Raw genomic sequence first — 14881 nt, 5'->3', positions numbered from 1 at the left:
ATGCTGCTTCCGTGCCAACTAAACGGACTGACGCTCGGACAGCCGCTTAAGTTGCCACTGCGATGTGATGACACGGTTGACGATGATGGTGCGCAGAAGGCTGGGCGCAGTAGTTGTAGTGGGTCGATGTGGAGATAGTTGCCGGTCTGCTGGTAGATTGTGGCCTTGCTTGATAGTACCAGTGGTTGCGAAGGGTCATACTCCGAATACGCTGTGCACGGACACAGCAGCAACAAGAACGCGAAGATCGCCTGCGAAGTGGAAGGGTGCGTTGTATGAGCCATGGTGCTCCAAATGCTGCTTCCGTGCCAACTAAACGGACTGACGCTCGGACAGCCGCTTAAGTTGCCACTGCGATGTGATGACACGGTTGACGATGATGGTGCGCAGAAGGCTGGGCGCAGTAGTTGTAGTGGGTCGATGTGGAGATAGTTGCCGGTCTGCTGGTAGATTGTGGCCTTGCTTGATAGTACCAGTGGTTGCGAAGGGTCATACTCCGAATACGCTGTGCACGGACACAGCAGCAACAAGAACGCGAAGATCGCCTGCGAAGTGGAAGGGTGCGTTGTATGAGCCATGGTGCTCCAAATGCTGCTTCCGTGCCAACTAAACGGACTGACGCTCGGACAGCCGCTTAAGTTGCCACTGCGATGTGACGACACGGTTGACGATGATGGTGCGCAGAAGGCTGGGCGCAGTAGTTGTAGTGGGTCGATGTGGAGATAGCTGCCGGTCTGCTGGTAGATTGTGGCCTTGCTTGATAGTATTAGTGGTTGCGAAGGGTCATACTCCGAATACGCTGTGCACGGACACAGCAGCAACAAGAACGCGAAGATCGCCTGCGAAGTGGAAGGGTGCGTTGTATGAGCCATGGTGCTCCAAATGCTGCTTCCGTGCCAACTTGAATGAATCAGAAATTCGTAAGACAATTCTCGAAAGTGAGAATGATTTGAAATTCATAGAGCAAATGGGCAAACGAATTCTAAGTAAAAAACGGGAACAGGAAGCAATTAGGCAAGAACAGGATGAATTTAGGCAAAAACAGGAAGAAGCTAGGCAGAAACTGAAAGGGGTTTCGCAGGAAGAAGGCCTAACAGAAGTAACGAGGCAGTACATTGATGCATTGAACAATGAGATTCAAGGTTTTGAGCAGTCAATCGAGCGAAGTCAACAGCGGCTGGAGAAATCTGTAGGCTGGACGCAGCGAAAGTGGCAGGAAGTAAATAGCAGATTTTGTTCAAAAGCCGAGGAAAGTAGTAGTACCTGTGAGAGTAGCAGCACGTTCACAAGTGAACTCGAAGTGCTAGCAGCTAACGAAGCCTTAGTGGCAGCAGAGGCCGTTAAAGGCCAGAGTGAGAGCGACGAGGTGCTGTGCCAACAGATGAATGTAGAGACAGCTAGGCCAGCTGCGAACAAATTGGCACAGTTACCGCGCGTGTGCGTCGCATCTCATGGTAGCGAGGTCGTTAGCGAGGTACAGAATACTACGGACTTGACAGACGCGAGCACCCATGTCGAGTCAGATCTGCGTGCAGAAGTGAAGTGCGAACTGGACGATGCAGTTGAGAATAGTTCTCGGGGTGGCGAGCTCCGTAGCTCACGAGAGAACAACTGCATTGTTCAGGGATCGGTGCAGCTCTCCGCCAGTCTAGATAGCCTAGATAGGGATGATTCAGTTGTTAATCATTCGGACTGTGCGCGTGAGACAGCGATCGATACCGACGGGCTGTGTGCAGATGCACAGCGTGAGCTGGGCAATGCAGTAGAGGGCAGTTCGCAAGAGTGCGAGTTGCATAACTCGAGTAAAGCCTGCTGCATTGTGCCAGAGTCGGTTGAGCTGTCCGCCAGTCGAGGCAGCGAGAATGTTGATTTAAATGAAAATCAATCAGACTGTGCGGGTAAGAGACCGATCCGGGCCGACGAGATGTGTAACGGCCAGCACGAGGCGCGAGATGACGGCATGAAAGAGAGTTCGAGGAGAAAGCGCCGCAGAAAGAAGCGCCGAAAAAATCGGAATGCGGTGACTAATGTAGCGCCGCCAAAGACGGCGAGAGACCCAGAAGGGCAGGGCGCGGAGAAAAGACAGGTGCGGTCGTCACGGACGATGTTGACGCATCAAACACGTTCGAGCCACCGGTCAAAGGGGGACCGAGAAGCTTGTTCTGCACGGACGCGGACAAAGGGCACGGGGAAGTCAAATTCCTCGTCGTTCCGTCGTTCTCTTCGAAGCTCAGCGTGCAGTACAATGAAGCGCAAGGTGGCAACACGAGACCAGGTGGGGAGTAGCAACGCGGTCAGTCGAGGTCATGTTCAAAGCGGGGCGCGAGGACGCAAATTGGCAGGAGACCGTAACGTCTTGGGGGAGCTGATAGTGAGTCAGCCCTTTTGTTGTTCCTCCGTAGCCAGAGTAGCTTTTAAACCGCGACCACCTCGGGTGCGGCTGAAAGTATGAGTCAGTCGTAAGCAATCGGGAACGGGAGGCCAAGAGAGCTTCCGCAGTAGTGTTGTTTTGTTTTATTTTTGAACATTTGCAGATTTTCGCGATTTGAGACTAGGATTTCTTTCAATATGTAAGGTATGAGCTCTGTTTATGTTTTGTTTGAGAAGCTCGAGATTTGAAAGACGCGTTTAAAGTAAACCTGTAGTCTCGCGAGGTGTTCATTAATAAGTATATAGGCTTTCTTTTTTTTGTGTATGCGTGAGTAACCTGAAGGTCAAGGTTATCTTTGAGAGGCCTATCGTAACGCGCGCGTGTGTTATTTAACCTTCTTTCTTTTTAAGTGTTTTTGAATTGTCTAAGGTTAAATGCGTAGATTTTCAGTAAGTGCGTGATTTGCACTGAGAAGAGCTCTTAGGTCCATTAACGCGTGTCCTGTGCGGACGGAAGGAAGCAGAACGTTGATGACTGGGTTGCTCGTGTGTGTCGAAGGCAGCCGTATTCTGACTTCTCTAGTACGCGTGCGAAGAGCTAGTTAGTAAAAGACACATTTGTTCGAAGGTTCCTCTGTGATGCGTAAGTTACGCAAATTTGGTTGTTTGTTTAAGGAACGTGTCCTGTGTGGACTAAAGGAAAAATGTGAGTCAGCGTGATGAAAACTTTGTTGGATGCAAGCACGTGTTCGGAATAGGGACCACAAAGCTAGCGCGATTGTGATTGCGTACCTGTTGAGTTGGCCAGACTGTTCAGTGGCAACAGTACGTGAGATAAGTACGTCACTACGATAGGGTAAGAACAGGCTGTTCGTGAAGTTAGGCTGCTTATGTTATGTTTGGGTATTGGTGTTTGAGAGCCTTCGGTTTAATTTTGCGTAAACCTTTACTCTTGTGCAGCACGACAGTCAGGTTTGGTCGAACTGAAAGGGGAACGTGAACGCTCGCTTTGGCGGCACGAAATTTTGGGGCAAAATTTGGGATTCCCAGTTGAGTGACTTGCATTGGAATTGTGATAGGAGGCCTGGTGGGTTAGCAGCTGATTCCTGGCGTTTGAAAGCTGAGCGGTATTGTGTTGCCGGGTCGGCTCTTCTGTGCCAGTTGTTGTAAGATGGTTGAAGGCATTCCAAGTACGCAGGGGTTGCAGAGAGCAAAGCCATCATCTTGCTCGCCAGCCATTCTCTTCCTGCCCAGCGGTTGCCAGCACTGGCCAGGCGAGATTTTCCGGGCCATGGAGGAGCTGTTAAGAATGGCCGTACGGGGTGGCAACGTGCCAGCTTTCAGCCCGCTGCACGTGTTCCAAGCCCACCAGACGGGACGCCCTTCGGAGAACTGCGAAGGGCCGGCAGCCACGTGGCGCGCGATCAACTCAGGAAATTGGTACTTGGCCGAGCCACCCGGGACAAAGCAGAGTTCTACGAAGCCCTCTGACGTCGGCACTGAAAACTGGGCGGTACCGAGAACTGTCCGGCCTTTTCACCTGTGTGTATGTGCGGCACGTGTATGTGAGCCCTCATCCTCCAAGTCGACGCACCTCATCCTCCAAAAAGGCGGGTCATCTTGAATGACGTCGAACTATGACGTCGAGCAAGGGCTTATAAGCAGCGTTTGCCGGCTGCTAGTGTGTGCTCGTGTCGTGCTCGTTGTCGGGAGCTGAGTGCTCTGTCATACTAGAAATGTACTAGTGAGCTGTGTGCTCGTAAACTGTTTGCTGTATGTTAGTTTTGCGGGCTCCATATGGGAGTCGCGCTAGTCTGCCAATGTATGTCCTGTTCAAAATGTAAATACTGCCAGTAAATCCTAGTTCCTCCCAAGCTCAATCCCAGCGGTAGGATCGCCTGTCAAATCCGACACTGCCCACGTTCAAGGATCAGTTGAGCCGATTAGCTCGCTGGGCTTTGCGGTTGCAAGATTTCGACGTGCGTGTTGTCTACAGGTCTGGGCGCCGCCACACCGATGCCGACGCGCTTTTCCGTTCACCCGTGTCCACCTAAAACGCTGCCTGCCTGTCTGCCATTGACGAAGTGCTTTCGTCCCTAGCGAACTGCGATATGGCTTCGGAGCAACGCAAGATGCCCGGATTAACGCTTTTATCCGCTTCCTTTCAAGCTCGTCGACTCTTCCTCCACCTTCTGGAGCTTTGCGCCGTCAAGCTTGTCACTTCGAAATGCGAGATGGCTTTCTCTATCACCGGAATTACGCCTCTGCCGTTCTCACGTAGTTGTTGGTCTAACGTCGACATTTTCGTGGTGAAATATGTTCTGACTTCCACACTGATCCACAGTGTGCACAGGCGGGTGTCTTCAAATCGTACAGCCGGCTTTGCTGCAGGTTTTATTGGCGTGGCATGTACACCTTTGAGTGCAAGTACATTCGATGGTGCCCTCTCTGCCAACGCCGCAAAGTTCTCGCTCAGCATGTCTCTGGTCCACTTCAGCCAATCCCGTGCCCTGCTAGGCCTTTTGATCGCATTGCCATTGACCTGTATGTACCACTTCCGAGCACGGCTTCCGGACACTGCTAGATAGTCGTCGCAATCGACTACTTGACGCAATATGCGGAAACAGCCGCTCTGCCTGCTGCCGTAGCTCGTGATAGCGCATCCTTCCTCCTGGAAAACCTTATTCTCCGTCACGGCGCACCTCGCGAACTTTGCATTGATAGAGGACGTGTGTTCCTCTCCGAAGTCGAAAACGCTATCCTTGCTGAATGTTGCATCGTTCATCGCACCACCACCGCCTGCCATCCTCAAACTAATGGCCTGACGGAAAGATTTAACCACACCCTTGGCGACATTCTCTCTAAATACGTCACCTCTGATCACATTGACGGGGACCTTATTTTGCCATTCATCACTTGCGCTTACAACACTGCACCAGAGGCGACCACAGACTTTTCGCCGTTCTTCCTCTTCTTGTATGGCCGCGAACCTTCGACTACACTCGACACAGAGCTTCCACACAGATCCGACTCATACGAATGTACGCCAATCTCTGAACCCGCCCGCCGCACCGAGGAATGCGGTCATATCACCCGTTCCTTTACAACCGTCGACTAATGGCAACAAAAATGTCGAAGTGACGGTGACCCCCCGCATTGTCACTATCTCCAGACTCCCTTGTGTGGCTTTCGGTTCCAGCTGTTCCTGATGGCCTCTCATCCAAGGTTGTCTCCAAATATGAAGGACCTTACTGTGTTGTAGCGCAGACATCGCCTGTGAACTATATCGTCGAGCCTGTCACGCCACCTAGAACCAACGCTGTCGTAGTCGTGAAAGCGTCCACGTACAGCACCTGAAGCCGTATTATGACTCTATGATACTATGCTCGCCACGAGTCGCCAGGTTGGCTTCTTTTTTTGATGGGGGGTGGTTGTAGTGACGAGGAATGCTCGGCGCTGCAGCCACATCGCCAGTCTCCGCGGAGGCGAGAGCTCGAGATTGCTTTGGGCTGCTCTGGTTGAAAAGCGCTGCCAACGCTTCCTGCTGCTCGCGTGTCGTGTCCTTTGGTAGCTTAAGAAAAAAAAAATAGATCGCAGAAATACCTGTATGATCAGATTTATGCATACCCATAGGATACATTGAGCTCCATAGAAAATGACTGAGGAAGCCTATATAGGGCTGGGCCATCTGAAATTTGGAGTTGGGCAACTAAATTTGGGAGTGGGCCAACTTAAGATTTGAGGGTGGGCCAACTTGAAATTTGGTCGTGGGCCAACCTAAATTTGGGGCTGGGCCAACTTGAAATTTGGGGATGGGCCAACTGAAATTTGGAGATGGGCCAACTGAAATTTGGGGATGGGCCAACTGAAATTTGGGGGTGTGCTTACGGATACTCAGAAAACTCCAGTGGAGCTTCTGCATACATTCTCGTTCTTTGTTTTCTCTTTTACGTATTATATCAGCACAGACGCACTTTACGCGTGTTTGAGCCGGAAACAGCATTCTTGAACTACCATCAGCCGCAGCGCGAAACGTCTGCATACGTCAGTCCTTGTAAACAAGTATGCCACCTAGCTTTCATTTTTCGTGTTCTTTCTGGCATTTCAGCTCCATTTTCGCCCTCTCCTTGTGTGAAGATGCACAGACGCTCTAAGCTGTGCCGCAAGTGAAGTTCAAGTGGCACTTTTTTTTTTCACCCTTCAGGGGCAATTAAAGGTATTGAAAGACTAGCACGTTGTAAAGCAGCGGGGAAACTACGTCGTAGAATGCCGCACTGTGTTTATTTGCTGGCGCCATTTGTTGCCAAGTACACTTACGGAGGAACGAATGAAGTTGTTTGCGCTGCGTCACTGTTCTCAAATTGCGAGCAGACGAACTGCACCTGACAGTGGCAGGGACACTCAGCCAAACCCCTCTGGAACATCACAGCGGGCCAACCCCCATTACAAAGGAGATCGAGGCGACCCTTCAACGAGGCGGGCGAACTTTCCATTTATATTTCTTGTGCTGCGGCACTCACTCACTCGGAGTTTCCTGAACCGCTCCCACCGTCTGCCGAGATCATTTTCCCTCCGCATTCCGGTTCAGTTATTCCTCTGATAAACGTCGCGCACTGCTGCCCCGCACTTTAGGTCTCCCAGCTGGTGCCTGGCCATGGTGGAGGCGACTCGTCGCAGCTCTCCACCGCGCTGAAGGAAACGAAGGGTGCGGCCAGCAGGACGGCACGGAGACGGGCTCTGGTAAAAGGTATCCTGGAACGTGCGCCTCTGAAACAATGTGACGCAGAAAAAACGAAATATGCAGCGACCATCGACGATGATTGTCAATGTAAGCGAATAGCCCGAACGGACGATTGAACGAAAGCTCACGAGCGACTATCTTCCCCCTCTATCTGTTTCTTCTCCCTCGCCGCTGCCCGCAACTCGGTTGAACGACACGCCCAGAAATTGTGGGTATTGACTCTTCAGCTATCTGTTAAACTTCACCGCAATGAACCACCATAACTCGATGGGCAGCAAGTTCAAAAAGTCACACTTCAGAAACCGCCAGAATTTCAAAAAACTTTCAATTAGCAACGTGGAGAGGGTGCGTCCTTTTATTAATGTGCCTTTTTACTTAGCCTTTCCTCCATAACTGCAGTGTTTTGGGCAGAATGAAAGCACTGCTATATCGCAGTAGGAAAGGTAGAACGTAGAACACGCTCTGTTAAGCTGTCCTATGTTTGAACCGCAATGATTTGCTTTGAAGGCAACATTGGCCCTTGACAATCAGCCTTTCAGAATACAAATGTTGCTTGGGTCATTTATAACGCATGATTACTGCGATCCTCTATGAGAGCTTTAATAGCCTTCTTTCTTGAAATGATACTCTATTTATGTATCAACACTTTTTATGTCATTGTGTGTAATTATTGAGGCGCAGCATTCTTTGTGTGTTACAGATTGATTTGTGTGCAGTATTTCTTTTCTATATTGACTGTTGTTATTTAAGCATGTTAACTCAATCTGCTTTACTACCGGACCGGTTGCTTCTTTTCCATATCACCTCACGTTATGATCCTTTGCTCATTGAACAATCTATTATTTGTGAGGAAGCCGGCGGCACAACAGTTGCTAACATTTCCAATGTCAACAGAATAAATCACTCACACGAATAAATGCCGTAAATACGCATTTTGTTAGAACAGCGTACCAGCTCGATGTTGCTAACTATAATTTGTTGGAGTTCCGGTGGCCTTCTGGGGGGGGGGGGGGGGGCATCCTTTTTTTTACTTCTGCTAATTGAGTTACGCTGTTTTGTTGCGGTGAAGTTCGACAGATGGCCGCCAGGGTAATGTACAATATTTCTGGGTGTGGACCTCATGCACAACAATGCTCCCCACCCACCGCCCCTCCCACCCTGCGACTCGGTTGTCGACAGCACGCATGATTTCGCTCGGAGCCATTGTATCGCAAGCCCCACCCCACTATCAACCACCGACCGCCGACACTGCCAACCACGGAAACAGGTGAAAGAGGCAAACAAACGATTCGGCAAGAGGCAAAACGAATGGGCTGTCTGTCATGGGATAGCCCATATGATTACGCGGCCTTCAGGTTGAGCGCAGTGCTTCGCATTAAAAGAAAGGGCTACAGTTGTTAGCGAAGGCAAAATGCACACAAACAGCTGTCTTTCCCCAAATCCTGACAACATGTCTTAGAAAAGCGAACAAGATATGGACGACCCTTTCTGCGAAGAGTTTAAATTGTCGTCTTAAAGGATTCGGCGCTCGTCCTGTTGCGTGTGTTTTCGATTGTTGCCTTCGTCTTCTCCGCGCTGCTCCAAGTTTTACTCAAAACGATCCCGATCACTCAAGTTGCGCAAGCTGGGACCATAGGCAGATGAGACGATAGTAAAAAATCATACAATGATCCAGCAGCCTGAGCTCTTGCAACGTGCGAACGTGTGCGCCGGTAGCACATTATAGCGGCGCGCTGATTCCGAGGTGGTGCTACAGGAGAGGCTTAGCCGAGGGCACCTGTCTAGTGCAAATGACAGCAACGACGTGCACCTTGCTGCAGTGGCTGCGGTTCGAATGACCGCGTAATGCGACTAAGCCGCTGTTTGTCACTGCACGCAGCCTACTGTCGCCTCGCGAGCCTTTTTCCAGGGGCTGGCCGCCGGAGAAAAGCGCACGTGCGCCGAATGCGTCCCGACCCACGGACACTGAGAGGGCCCCCCGCCACACTTTCTCCCTGCTGACCGCGCCTGCCGCTCCGATGCGCACCGGTCCCTCCTGCGGCCGGCTATCGGTACTCCTCGGGTGCAGTACCCGCCGCGGCCTTCGAGGGCGGCGGCCCGCGCTTTTGAGCTCCCGAATCACGTTACACGGCAAAGTGGCATGACGCGCCCGCTCTCACTCGGCTGGCCGTGCCGTGAACAGAACGGCAAATCGCGCCGAGCTCGTACATCGCGCCGCAATCGTCGCGCGCGCGCAGTTCACCGCCGTTTTCTGTTGAGCGAATTTTGTTTCTAGAGGCGACTGCGTATTTTCTCGCTTAACAAATTACTGTATCACCGCCAATTGTTGCGTTCGTTGAAGATGGCACACGCTACTAAAGAATAAGTAGCGGCTGACAGTGATTGCGAGCAACTGTCGGAGAACACATCCAGAAGTGCGGTACGCGATTCTCTAGTTTTATTGCGATAGAAATTATATGGACACCCAACGCACATTTATGCCGTTGGTGTAGCCGTCCTCGTGATGTTCCGCATTAAGTCTAAGAACGATAACGTACTCGCCGCGCGCCGTATGCTGCATGTGCAAGTGAAACTTGCGAGGGTCACCTCACGATCGTGGCTTGATTCCGTGGCCATCGATCGAGAGGTGTTCATGTTTACTTGTGCGCACGTGACACCGTGCTTGATAATTTAGTTAGCAAGCGAATGTTTGTAAGTTTATACGGGTGATAAAACTACTATCCTTACTTCGTATAGCTGTCTACTACTTTGCTATTGCAATCGACGTTTCGCCTTTCGGGCGAAACTGCCACTTTTTTTTTTCTATTCGGAGACAGTCCTAGCGTTAACCATGGCCTAATGTCAACCCCCTGACGCAGCAGAGGGTGCTAAAAATCTCTGGATCCGGACAGGCCGCCATTGAAATCTGAACCTGGCAACGTTTAACGCTAGAACGTTATCTAGTTAGGCCAGTCTAGCAGCGCTATTGGAGGAATTAGCGGCCATTAAATGGGATATAATAGGGCTCAGTGAGGTTAGGAGGACAAATGAAGCATATACAGGGCTAAAAACGCGGCACGTCTTGTGCTACCGGGGCTTAGCGGAGAGACGAGAACTAGGAGTCGGATTCCTCATTAGTAAGGATATAGCTGGTAACATACAGGAATTCTATAGCATTAACGAGAGCGTGGCAGGTCTTGTTGTGAAACTTAATAAGAGGTACCAATTGAAGGTCGTACAGGCCTACGCGCCTACATCCAGTCATGATGATCAACAAGTCGAAAGCTTCTATGAAGACGTGGAGTCAGAGATGGGTAAAGTCAAAACAAAACACTATACAAAACAAAACAAAATACACTATACTAATGGGCGACTTCAATGCAAGGGTAGGCAAGAAGCGGGCTGAAGACAAGTCAGTGGGGGAATAAGGCACATGTTCTAGGAACAGGAGGGGAGAGTTATTAGTAGAGTTTGCAGAACGGAATAATATGCGTATAATGAATACCTTCTTCCTCAAGCGGCATAGCCGAAAGTGGACGTGGAGAAGCCCGAATGGCGAGACTAGAAATGAAATAGACTTTATACTCTGCGCTAACCCTGCTATCATACAAGATGTGGACGTGCTCAGCAAAGTGCGCTACAGTGACCATAGGGTGGTAAGATCTCGAATTAGCCTAGACTTGAGGAGGAAACGGACGAAACTGGTACATAAGGAGCCGATCAGTGAGTTAGTGGTAAGAGGGAAAGTAGAGAAATTCCGGATCAAGCTACAGAACAGGTATTCGGCTTTAACTCAGGAAGAGGACCTTAGTGTTGAAGTAATGAACGACAATCTTACGGGCATCATTAAGGAGTGTGCAACAGAAGTCGGTGGTAACTGCGTTAGACAGGATACCGGTAAGCTATCGCATGAGACGAAAGATCTGATTAAGAAACGCCAATGTATGAAAGCCTCTAACCTTACAGCTAGAATAGAACTCGCAGAACTTTCCAAGTTAATCAACAAGCGTAATACAGCTGACATAAGGAAGTATAACATTGTTACGTGTGGAAAGACACAGATTAAAGAGACTATATACAGGCTCGCTCGCGCCAAGGGCACAGACCCACTTCGTCGTCGTCCTCGCTGCGGCTCGTCCCTTGAGCATCGCTCGATGGTATCGTAATACTACCCCCGGTGGCAAAAGCGCCGTCACGGTGCTGTTAAATATCCAAGGCGCGTGGAGAGTTGTAGGGTTTGAGACGGGCGACGTGGACAATGTCACTGGTTGTCACAGCGGAGGACGTAGTGGGCGTGGCTAGAGCGATTTCGTAGGTGATATCGGTTACTTGGCGAAGCACGCGATATGGGCCTGTGTAGCAGGAAAGCAGTTTTTCACAAAGGCCAACTTTACGTGATGGCGACCAAAGCAACACGAGGGTGCCGGGCACAAAATGGACATCACGGTGACGGAGGTCGTAGCGTTGCTTTTGTTTGCCTTGAGAGAATTGTAGACGAGTGCGCGCAAGTTGGCGAGCATGGTCAGCATGGGCGATAGCATCACGGGCATAAGCGCTAGCTGAAGCTGCGGTGGACGGAAGCACAGTGTCCAGTGTTAGCGTCGGTTCACGGCCATACAAGAGGTATAAAGGCGAAAAGCCAGCAGTTTCGAGACGGGAAGAGTTATACGCAAATGTAATGTGAGGTAGAGCCTGGTCCCAGTCACGGTGGTCGTCTGAAACGTATTTGGATAGCATTTCTGTAAGGGTGCGGTTCAAACGCTCAGTGAGGCCGTTCGTTTGAGGGTGTAGGAGGTGGTAAATTTATGCTGTATGGAGCAGGCACGCATGATGTCGTCAATGACTTTGGCTAAGAACGTACGGCCATGGTCTGTTAGCAATTGACGCGGAGCACCATGCATCAAAATGATATCATGTAGGATGAAGTCCGCAACATCAGTTGCGCAATTGGTCGGAAGAGCGCGGGTTACGGCATAGCGGGTCGCGTAGTCCACCGCGACTGCAACCCACTTGTTTCCTGATGTAGATTCCGGAAATGGGCCCAGCAGGTCTAAGCCGACACGATGGAAGGGGTCGGTAGGGATGTCGAGCGGCTGCAGGTAACCAGCGGGGAGCTGGGAAGGCTTCTTGCGTCGTTGGCAAAGTTCACAAGTGGCGACGTAACGTCGTACGGAACGGGCAAGGCCCGGCCAGAAAAAACGGCGACGTACACGGTCATAGGTTCGAGATACGCCGAGGTGTGCCGCCGTTGGTGCGTCATGAAGCTCTTGTAGAACGGTTGAGCGGAGGTGTTTAGGTACTACAAGCAGGAACTCAGAGCCGTCCGGATGAAGGTTACGACGGTACAGAGTCACTCTCGGCCGGAACACTCTCGGCCGGAGAGTGTTCAAAACGGTCGATGAGTGCTCTGATGTAGGCGTCACGACGTTGTTCGTCGGCGAAATGAAGCAGCTGTGATACAGAGAATACGCAAGCAGCACTGGTAATATCGGAGGAGTCAGGATCTTCAACAGGGTAACGCGACAAGCTGTCAGCGTCTTGGTGCAGGCGGCCAGACTTGTAGACCACGGAATAGGAAAATTCTTGTAGCCTCAAAGCCCATCGACCAAGCCGGCCTGTAGGATCCTTTAGCGATGAGAGCCAGCAGAGAGCATGATGGTCAGTGACCCGAGACGGAAAGTCTCGGGCAGCGTGAGTTTTGTCGGGATCAGGCTGTACTCCGGAAGCGTCAACGAGGTGGCCCAGAACAGTAATTTGGCGGCGGCCGAAACGACATTTGGACGAGTTAAGTTGCAGCTTCGCCTTTCGAAATACATCAAGTATAGCTGTTAGACGCTCAAGGTGAGTGTCGAACGTGGGCGAGAAGACGATGACGTCGTCGAGGTAGCAGAGACATGTGGACCATTTGAAACCACGGAGCAAGGAGTCCATCATACGCTCAAAGGTGGCAGGGGCGTTGCATAATCCAAACGGCATTACTTTAAATTGGTATAGGCCATCAGGTGTGATGAACGCGGTTTTTTCTTTGTCCATATCGTCAACAGCAATCTGCCAGTATCCAGAACGAAGATCAATGAAAGAGAAATAGCTGGAACCGTGGAGGCAGTCAAGGGCGTCGTCTATACGTGGGAGCGGGTAGACGTCCTTCTTAGTAATGTTGTTTTGATGACGGTAGTCTACATAGAAGCGCCACGAGCCATCCCTCTTCTTAACCAACACTACAGGTGACGCCCAGAGACTCGAAGACGGCTCAATTATGTTTTTGTCCAGCATTTTGTTGACTTCACTTTGAATTACTCGGCGTTCCGACGCAGAAACTCGATACGGTCGTCGGTGAATGGGAGTAGCATCGCCAGTAAGAATCCGATGCTTGACCGCGAGCGTCTGGCCTAACGGGCGATCGTCGAAGTCGAAAATATCTCTGTAGGATCATAATACTTGGTAAAGGTCTTCAGCATGCGCAGTGGACAGGTCCGTCGCAACCATTTTCTGTATCTTGGGGTCGGCGGCCGTGGCTGGCACGATGGGCCTGCTAAGCTCGCAAGAAGCATCGGTCGATAAAGTTGCCACGTGATGGTCGCCGAGACAATCAACTGTGGTAAGGCAAATAAATACCTTGCGGTAGAATTTGCTTTACCAATCCGAAGTTAAAGATAGGCATGAAAGTGCGGTTCGCAGTAATAGTAAGTATGCTGTGAGGCACGGTAACATCATACTGTAGTGGAATGTCGGGCAAAGGAGTGACGAGGTACTCGCCATCAGGGACTGGTGGGGAAGACAAGAGTTCAATATAGGCTATTGATTTTGGCGGCAGGCGAATAAAGCTGGTGGGGCGTAGGCGGCACTGGGGTGCGTCAGAAGGTTCTGCGAGAATCGGCAACTCAAGGCGAAGGGTACTAGCAGAGCAGTCAATAAGAGCAGAATGCGCGGAGAGAAAATCGAGGCCGAGAATGATGTCGTGGGGGCAATCACGGTGATGAGGACAGGAGTGTGGTGGCCGGCGATGCTAACACGTGCCGTACACATGCCGATGATAGGCACAGTACCGCCATCCGCAACGCGGACGACGCGTACCGACGCTGGGGTGAGGAGCTTGTTCAGTCGTCGGAAGGCAGCACTCATAATAGAAAGATGTGCACCTGTATCGATGAGTGCCGTGACAGGATAGCCATCAACGTCAAGAAGGTTTTGGTTCGTGTGTAACGTGAGCAGAGGATTTGAGGGCAGGGTGGACAACGCAGCTTCACCTCCAGAAGCTGCAGTGCCTAGTTTTCCGGCTGGATCCGGGAGGCGATAGGCGACGGAGAGAAGCGACGGGGTTAAGAAGAAGAAGAATTTTAAGAAGAAGAATTTTATTTATTCACTCAAGAAAATAAAATCACAGTAACAAAATATACAGAAGGAGGTCCCAAAGCGCAAGGCTGTAGGGGGACCTCCTGTTCTAATTAGAAAGATCAAAACAAGTTAGGTTACAGCAAACGCAGCAAAGTTTTAAAGATGTCTACAAATAATTACACATGACAGCAAAGGAACCAAAACATATGATAGTACAAAGAATGGCGTTATGAACAAATAAAAGTAACAAAACAATTCAGGTTAATGCAAATATAGCAAAGAGGTAGAATTGTTAACATGTATTAATGCAAGAAAACAAGTGAACTGAAAACATGGCATAACACTGTATAGAATTACATCACGTACTGAATTAAAAACAAAACAAAACATGGGAAGTGAAATGTAGCCTATGAGGCAGTGTTCTAACAATAACTGACACAAGGAAACAAGTGGACA

At 50.4% G+C, this 14881-nt stretch overlaps 1 protein-coding gene across 1 annotated transcript in view; it reads right to left on the bottom strand.

The window, feature by feature from the left end:
• The window catches only part of GABA-B-R3 (gamma-aminobutyric acid type B receptor subunit 3), a 394949-nt gene that overhangs the window by 327807 nt on the left and 52261 nt on the right, over window positions 1-14881 (bottom strand). The gene's annotated exons all lie outside the window — the stretch shown is intronic.

This window comes from Dermacentor andersoni, chromosome 4, assembly GCF_023375885.2.
Source record: "Dermacentor andersoni chromosome 4, qqDerAnde1_hic_scaffold, whole genome shotgun sequence".
Classification (NCBI taxonomy): Eukaryota; Metazoa; Arthropoda; class Arachnida; order Ixodida; family Ixodidae; genus Dermacentor; species Dermacentor andersoni.
The sequence above is the reverse complement of the archived record's forward strand: the minus strand, read 5'-3'. Positions and strand labels throughout refer to the sequence as shown.